The sequence below is a fragment of the Astyanax mexicanus genome, chromosome 3 (genome assembly GCF_023375975.1).
Source record: "Astyanax mexicanus isolate ESR-SI-001 chromosome 3, AstMex3_surface, whole genome shotgun sequence".
NCBI classification, from domain to species: Eukaryota; Metazoa; Chordata; class Actinopteri; order Characiformes; family Acestrorhamphidae; genus Astyanax; species Astyanax mexicanus.
Window position 1 is genome coordinate 35,036,934 of NC_064410.1, and position 8,067 is coordinate 35,045,000.

Consider the following 8,067-nt stretch of genomic DNA (forward strand, 5'->3'; position numbering starts at 1 on the left):
CACCATGATACTGAAACTTTTTTTTTATTGTGATTAGACCAGTTGTGATATTGTTATGGATATAATTGGATGGATATGGATTACCGTATTTTTCGGACTATAAGGCGCACTTAAAAACTTTTAATTTTCACAAAAATTGACAGTGCGTCTTATAATACGGTGCGCCTTTTGTATGGATTTTACTCGTCAGGTTGTAAGGAGCAGTAAACACACACTCCGTGCAGCGTTATAGAGAGTTTCAGTGCTATACAGAGTCCAGAGCCGTGCAGCTCCGAGGCTGAGCAGCAATAGCATTAGCTAGATGCTAACCGCTAAGCTAGCTAGCTTATTCACTGTTCAGAGATCAGTATTATCTAAATTTTACTCGTCAGGTTGTAAGGAGCAGTAAACACACACTCCGTGCAGCGTTATACAGAGTTTCAGTGCTATACAGAGTCCAGAGCCGTGCAGCTCCGAGGCTGGAGCAGCAAATAGCATTAGCTAGCTTATTCACTGTTCAGAGATCAGTATTATCTAAATTTTACCCGTCAGGTGTAAGGAGCAGTAAACACACACTCCGTGCAGAGCCGTGCCGCTCCGAGGCTGGAGCAGCAATAGCATTAGCTAGATGCTAACCGCTTAGCTAGCTAGCTTTTTCACTGTTCAGAGATAAGTATTTTCTAAATTTAGCACTTTTAATACTGCTGGAGCAGTATTATTAGAGTTAGATGCTAATCGCTAAGCGTTCACCGTTCAGAGGTGAGTTATCGGCCTGTAAGTCTGTGCTGCTTTGCCTGGCTAGCATTAGCTAGATGCTAAGCGCTAACTCTCTCAGAGGTGAGTTTTATCAGCCTGTAATCTGCTTGTTTACCGTGTTAAAACAAGCTACGGGGGACGAATCGCTAGCTAATATCTCACTGTCTTACCAGAACACGCAGGATTACTCAGTGTAACGCTGTCGTTTAAGTTTGGGTTAACTTTACTAGTTTAGGTGACTAGCTAGCGTGCTAGCGGATAGCTATGCTAACGCTGGTGCAGCAAGCCTTAGTGGACATCTGGAAATCTAAGCTTACTGTAAATAAACTGAAGCACGTTACTCACCCAAATAAACAGTTTTCAGGAGAGGAATCTGTGTAGATTAATATCCAGCACTCGTTTGACTTTGAAAGAGCTAACGTTAGATTTGTATACTGAGACGCTCCACCGGCAAGCGACCACCCCCGGTGGGGGAAGGGAAACATGGCGCCACCCCTGTTCACTTTGATATAGGCACCCTTTCTAGTGTCACTTAACGCGCCTTATAATGCGATGCGCCCTATGTATGGAAAAATAGCAGAAAATAGGCGTTCTTTGATAGTGCGTCTTATAATACGGTGCCTTATAGTCCGAAAAATACGGTAATATGTTTGGGTATTGATGCAGATGGGCATAAATATGAATGGCTGTGCATGATCATGGATACAGAAGAAAATGAATGGTCATATACAGCTCAGGAATAAATTAAGAGACCACTTCAGTTCAATATTGTCATTTAAAGCATTTATTTGCAGAAAATGAGAAATGGCTGAAATAACAACAAAGAGGCAGAGCTTCCAGATCTCAAATAATGCAAAGAAAACGTATTTATATTCATAAAGTTCATATTCATAAAGTTTCAAGAGTTCAATAATTGGTGGAATAACCCTGTTTTTTATCAGTTTTCATGCATCTTGGCATGTTCTCTTTCACCAGTTTTACACACTGCTTTTGGATAACTTTGTGCCGCTCCTAGTGCAAAAATTCAAGCAGTTCAGCTTTGGTTTGGCTTGGTCTCTTATTTTTTCCATAGCTGTATATGGATGTCCATGACTGTGCCTTAGCATGTGTGGTGATGGTATGGTTGGACATGGCTAGGTATGAATGAGTTTGGATATGAATGGACATGGACAGATATGGATGAGTATGGATTACATGGATGCATATGGATCTGGATGAATTTGGTTGGGTATGGATATTAAGTGGAGTTATGTGTCATAACTAAGTTTTGGGAGTGATCCACGCCCTCACTCCTCCCACTTCCATCCCTATTTAAACCGTCACTTCCTCTCTACCTACTCATTGAACAAACCTCGCACCCACCTCCTCCCCATCTTCCTCCTTCTTTAATTTTATTCTCTTCTCATGTTTCTCTTCATGAGAGGGGGGGCTTCGGCTTCACGCTTTACAGCGAAGCTGCCCCGAACTCCATCCCAAATACTCTGAGATCGCTCCCCCTCTTTCTTCTTCTCTGCCCAGTCAAGGGCGTGGGTCAATACTAGCAAAATGGGAAAGGGTATGGATGAACATGGATTGGTATGGATATGCAAGGGCATAGATGGGTGTGGATTTGGATGGACATAGATGGGTGTGGATTTGGATGGACATAGATATGGGTAAACATGAATGGGCATGAAAATGAACGGATATGAATATGTACAGTATGAGAATAGGGTAACATGAATAGATATGGATGACCTTGATATTATGGATATGAATAAACTTGGATGGGCATAGATATAGCTGGCATGGATATGGATGAACATGGATTGGTATGGATATGAATGAGAAAGAATGTGGAAGGGCACGGATATGGATAAGCATAGATACGGATTAACATGGATGGTTATTGATGAACACTGATGGTATGGCTATGAATGAACGTGGATAATTATGGATGAACATTGATGGTGTGGCTATGGATGAACATAGTTACTTATTAATGAAAATTGTATGTACCGTATTTTTCGGGCTATAAGGCGCACTTAAAATACTTATTTTTTCCCAAAAATCGTCATTGCGCCTTATAATGCAGTGCGCCTTGTGTATGGATTTTGCTTGTGTTTACTGACCTCGATTTTATGTGGTACACGGCGCTCTTTTGTGCAGAATTCCTCACCCACGCCAGAAAAAGATCCCCCTCTTGGGCTAGCGCGCGGTTACCTTTGACTGCCGTACTGCCTCTCGGCTGTGGTTCAGGGTAGCTAGTTTCCACTGTAGCTCCGTGGCCAGAACAAGGTGCCGGTAAACTTTCCTTTCCACCCGTTCTGGGGTAATAGCACAAACTGTTTATTTTTAGCGCCCACTTCTAAGTAAAGTTAACCTCTTAACACGCGCTGGCCCACCGGCGGGCCAGAAATATTTAATATTTCATAACTGGCTGTGTTTCTGAATAGTTATGAACAGTTACAGGTTCAATATAGACATCCAATATACCATTTTAAAGCTTAGAATCTCTGCTTTTGAGCTATTTAGCCTATTTAGCGGAATATCCTTTCAGAAAATAAACATTTAGGGCGAAATATGCCTTGGTTATGATTTTAATAATTCATAACTCTCATATTTGCGTTTATCGTTCGTCCATATTTCATCGAATGCGGTCATGTCATACACCATTCGAACCGTCTGGCTCTCCGGATTCCAGAACTGTGCTTTTACTGTAGGATGTATGTTTCATGAATTAGAGCTGCTTCAGAGCGCATGTTTCCAGTAATAAAAGGCTCTCCTTTTGTCCTGGGGTAACCTCCGGTCACTGCCGCCACCCCCCGAACACACACCCGCGCTCAGCCACAGGTCCTACCTTCAAAACGCGTCCAGACTAAAGAGAATCCATCAATCCAGTCTCCTGTAATCCACAGTTATATCCAAACAGCACTGGAAATCACTTCATCCAGAAATGAAACTTATCCAATCTTTATCTCTGTTTTAAAACCGTTTTATTCACCGAATTCGGCACAACACGCTATTATAGTCAGAAGCCTCGCGGGGTAATGCGGTACTTGCTGTGCTTCAACATAATATTATGGTCTGTCGGAGCGTTGCGGCTACCGTTGTCAGGAGCCTCGCGGAGTAATACGTAACTTACTTGCTGTGCTTCAACATAATATTATGGTCTGTCGGAGCGTTGCGGCTACCGTTGTCAGGAGCGTCGCGGAGTAATACGTACTTGCTGTGCTTCAACATAATATTATGGTCTGTCGGAGCGTTGCGGCTACCGTTGTCAGGAGCGTCGCGGAGTAATACGTACTTGCTGTGCTTGTTGATTTATTGCTCAGAGATGTTGTTATTTTTCACAGATATTGTGAAGGATTTATTGCTCAGAGTTATTGTTACTGATATAAATAAAGTTTCATTTAGTGCGCCTTATAATCCAGTGCACCTTGTGTATGGACTAACACTAAAAATAGACCGTTCACTCATCTTGCGCCTTATAATACGGTGCGCCTTATAGTCCGAAAAATACGGTAATCGATATGGATACACATTGATTGTATGGCTATAGATGAACATGGTTGCTTATAAATAAACATTGATGGAATGGATATGAAAGAGCATAGATGGGTATGTATATAGAAAGAACATTAATGGGAATGGAAATGGATAGATATGACTATAAATGGGTATAGATATGGATCACAACCACAAATAAATACTTAAAAATAATACAATTTATAAAATGTCTAATTTCCACTGTGATGAATAAAAGGTCAGGTTATTTTAGTATGTTTTTTGTGACATCACAATTATGAACATGTTTACAGAAACGCCCACTGAGGGTGTTTTATGGTACACACATGCTGTACACGCATAGCAGATATTATGTAAATGTACCTGGGGGGGTGGTTACATGTTCTGTTTAGGTGTCAGTGCTTATAACATCACAACCATGATGAAGTCAATGCAGACAGCGCATCTTAAAGGTCATGAACAGCAAACAAACAAGCCTCATTGTTTCAGCGAATAAAAGCATGTTTTATGAGAATGTCGGAGGCAGAGTCTGAGTACAAAGCCTGCGAAGTTGCTGCTGGTGTGGGAATTTTCTGTAACTCCGTAACTCAAGGGCGCTGTCCTAATTTAGGAGCTGGTTGGCCTTTTTTTTTTTCCTCGCTGAGGAAGCAAAAATAGACGACACATTTTTCACCTCATTTTCAGCGATGCTCTATTAGGATTATGGTGAGATGGGTAGTTAGGCTGGAGCTGGCAGTGCTGAAAGGTGTTTCATTCCCAGCCTCTGTGCTCTTGGCAGCTGGTTGGTTGAGCGTGGCAGTGCTGGATGGATCAGGCTGAGCAGGTCTGAAGGAAGCGTTAAACTGAATCAGTAAATCCTGCTGCGGAAAGCTGCTCTAGATATAAACATGCACAGGAGCTGGAGTCACTCAGATCATAATTAGTAATTGGGTCAAATGTGCAGAGAAATATGCATCCAAAATTCTAAAAAAGGGTAAAGGGATACTGTTGTGGCCAAGTCACTAAATACACGCATGTAAAACTATCCTTTTGAGATGTTTCCATTAATGTGACTTAATGGTACCTTTACTGTAGATAATGCTTGGTCAGTTTGACCCATCTCTAACCCAACCTCAGTGTTAAAAAGCTAATCTTTGACTGGGCCTGACATGATAACCATTTTTTGTCTCAGAAACAATTGCGATAAAAAATAGTATCAAACATTTAAGACCAATTTATGCTGCTAATGAAAATACACTGACTGGCAAAAAAAAAAAAAACAATCGCACCCTTGATTAAATTATGTGGGGTTAATGCTGCAGTTGTTCAGGTTTAGGTTCAGCAACAGTATGTGATGAAAGAATGAGGTCAGCTGACTACCTGAATATACTGCATATAGATCAGGTTATTCCATCAATGGATTTTTCCTCCCTGATGGCGCAGGCATATTTCAAGATGCCAATGCCAAGATTTATGGGGAATTTTGAAAGAGTGGTTCAGGGAGCATCAGATCATCATTTTTTTTAATTATCCAGACCTTAACCTCATTGAGATACTTTTGGATGTGCTGGAGAAGGCTTTGCGCAGCGGTCAGACTCTTGCTAAAAAATTAAATATCTATGAAACTATACCACAGTGAATGCGGGCCACAATCAAAGATAATGGTGGTCCATTTAAATATTATTATTGGAGTATTTTGGTGGCAGCTTTTTTTTTTTGGCCAGGCAGTGTATTAATATAGTATAATAGTATAGTAATGCAGTTACAAATTAGCAACAAACATTTATAAATATTGAGACATTGGAACTGCTCAAAATATCCAAAATAAATAAACCATAATTAATGCAAAAACTACGGTGGCCGAGAAAGCCCAACGCAGTGCACATTGAAAAGCGCTGCAAAAGCACAAAACACATCCATCAAAATTACAACACAGGCGCAGCAAATAGAAAAACGCGCTGCAAATAGAAAAACGCGCTGCAAATAGAAAAACGCGCTGCAAATAGAACCACAACACAACGGAAGTGAGTCACAACACAACGGAATTTTCCCGGGGGACCTTAAAAGATACTGTACCAGCTAAGCTGCGTCTTCAGTAACGTCTCGGACTTCACTATGTGTACAAAGGACAATAAGTGGCAAACAAGGCGTTTTGTGAAGCAGAACTTTTAATAATATGCACACAACCGTGGTAATCACAGGTAATAAACATTACTTACTTTTCAGAAGCTTGTTTGCCACTTATTGTCCTTTGTACACAGCTGGTACAGCATCTTTTAAGGTCCCCCGGGAAAATTCCGTGTTGTGACTCACTTCCGTTGTGTTGTGGTTCTATTTGCTGCGCGTTTTTCTTTTTGCAGCGCGTTTTTCTATTTGCTGCGCCTGTGTTGTAATTTTGATGGATGTGTTTTGTGCTTTTGCAGCGCTTTTCAATTTGCACTGCGCTGGGCTTTCTCGGCCACCGTAAAAAACACTGTAAAAAAAAGAAAAATAAATTCTCTTTGTGCTAAATACACATAATGTACAATATCAAGGTCAGCAAGAATTGTTGAGATAACGTCTATAAATTTTGCAATAAGTCGAAAACGTATTCATTGTGGCATGCCACTTTTGTCATGCCATCTTCTGTTTTGTTGCTGCTAAATGGTTGCTAACTGGTTAATATTATTATCTTACTTACGTTAAAGTATATACAATCTTTATAGAACCCAATCAAGACTCTATACAGTGATTTACACTCAATGCTTTCCAGTGAGATGCAGCAGTATGTTGCACACAGCATACTCTTAACTGGAAACAACAACTCAGACCCCACAGGGAAGCACACAGGTAGAAAATATGGAAACTGAGCCCGTCTGGACTTGAACCCAAGATCCCAGAGCTAAAAGGTAAACGTGATAACCGCCAAACCACCTTATCGCTGTTTTTTATTTTATCCCATACAGTATGGGTTGTATCTTAGATGGTTGCTGTGGTGTTGCTAAGTTGATGCTAGTTGAGTGCAACAGTGTAGCAGAAGCTATGATATTTCAAGCACTAGGTTAAAAAAAAGGGAGGAAAAATGGACTAAAGTCCTATCTGGACAGGATTAGTTTCTCAGGAGGATGTCTGTACAAATATTTCATACTTCTACTCAGTGATAAAACTCTTGCATCTGGACTGCAATTGAAAAAACAGGAGGACCAGTGAGTGTTTTGGTTTTCTCGGTCACATGACATCATGTTCAGTAGCTCCTTCATTTCCACTTGTTGTTGTGTTTACATAGAATTTGGTGGAAACGCACACCTAAAGTGTAATTACAGTGTGTAGCAGTGGACAAATAAGTATTTTATTTAATGCAAGGTAACGAAACTCAAGAGGTGTGTGTCCGGACGTGACTAAAATTACCGGAGGACCATGGACCAGCCAAAAACAGTAGGTAATTCAGCCTGTAATTTTCTCAGAGGACGTCTAAGAAAAACACATACATGGTCGTTCCGGACGGGAATAAAATCAGAGCCAACCCCCCTTATAAAAGAGAAAATTACAATATTTACATCCGGATAGGGCTTAAAAGTTATATTAAACAGATAATGATTAATTGAGAGAGACTTTAGGATAATGTCACACGAGAAACTGTGTTATTAATTAATATTTAAATAATTTTCTTGCACAAAAATCATTGTTTTGTGACATTTTTATCGTGCCCAGTTTTTTCTTCTTTGGCTTTTGTTGTATGTGTACAATAGATTGTGACCAACTGATGTGCTGGAAAGGATACATCAGCTGTGTCTCTCAAATCACTCTAAATGTTGACTGCTTTTCTCTGTTGTATATAAAGCATCCTTCACTTTGGAGCTGCTTTCT

General features: G+C 40.5%; 1 protein-coding gene across 2 annotated transcripts in view; it reads left to right on the plus strand.

Annotated features, from left to right (window-relative positions):
• Positions 1–8,067, plus strand: part of myo1g (myosin IG) — a 127,086-nt gene that overhangs the window by 30,137 nt on the left and 88,882 nt on the right. The window lies entirely within an intron of this gene.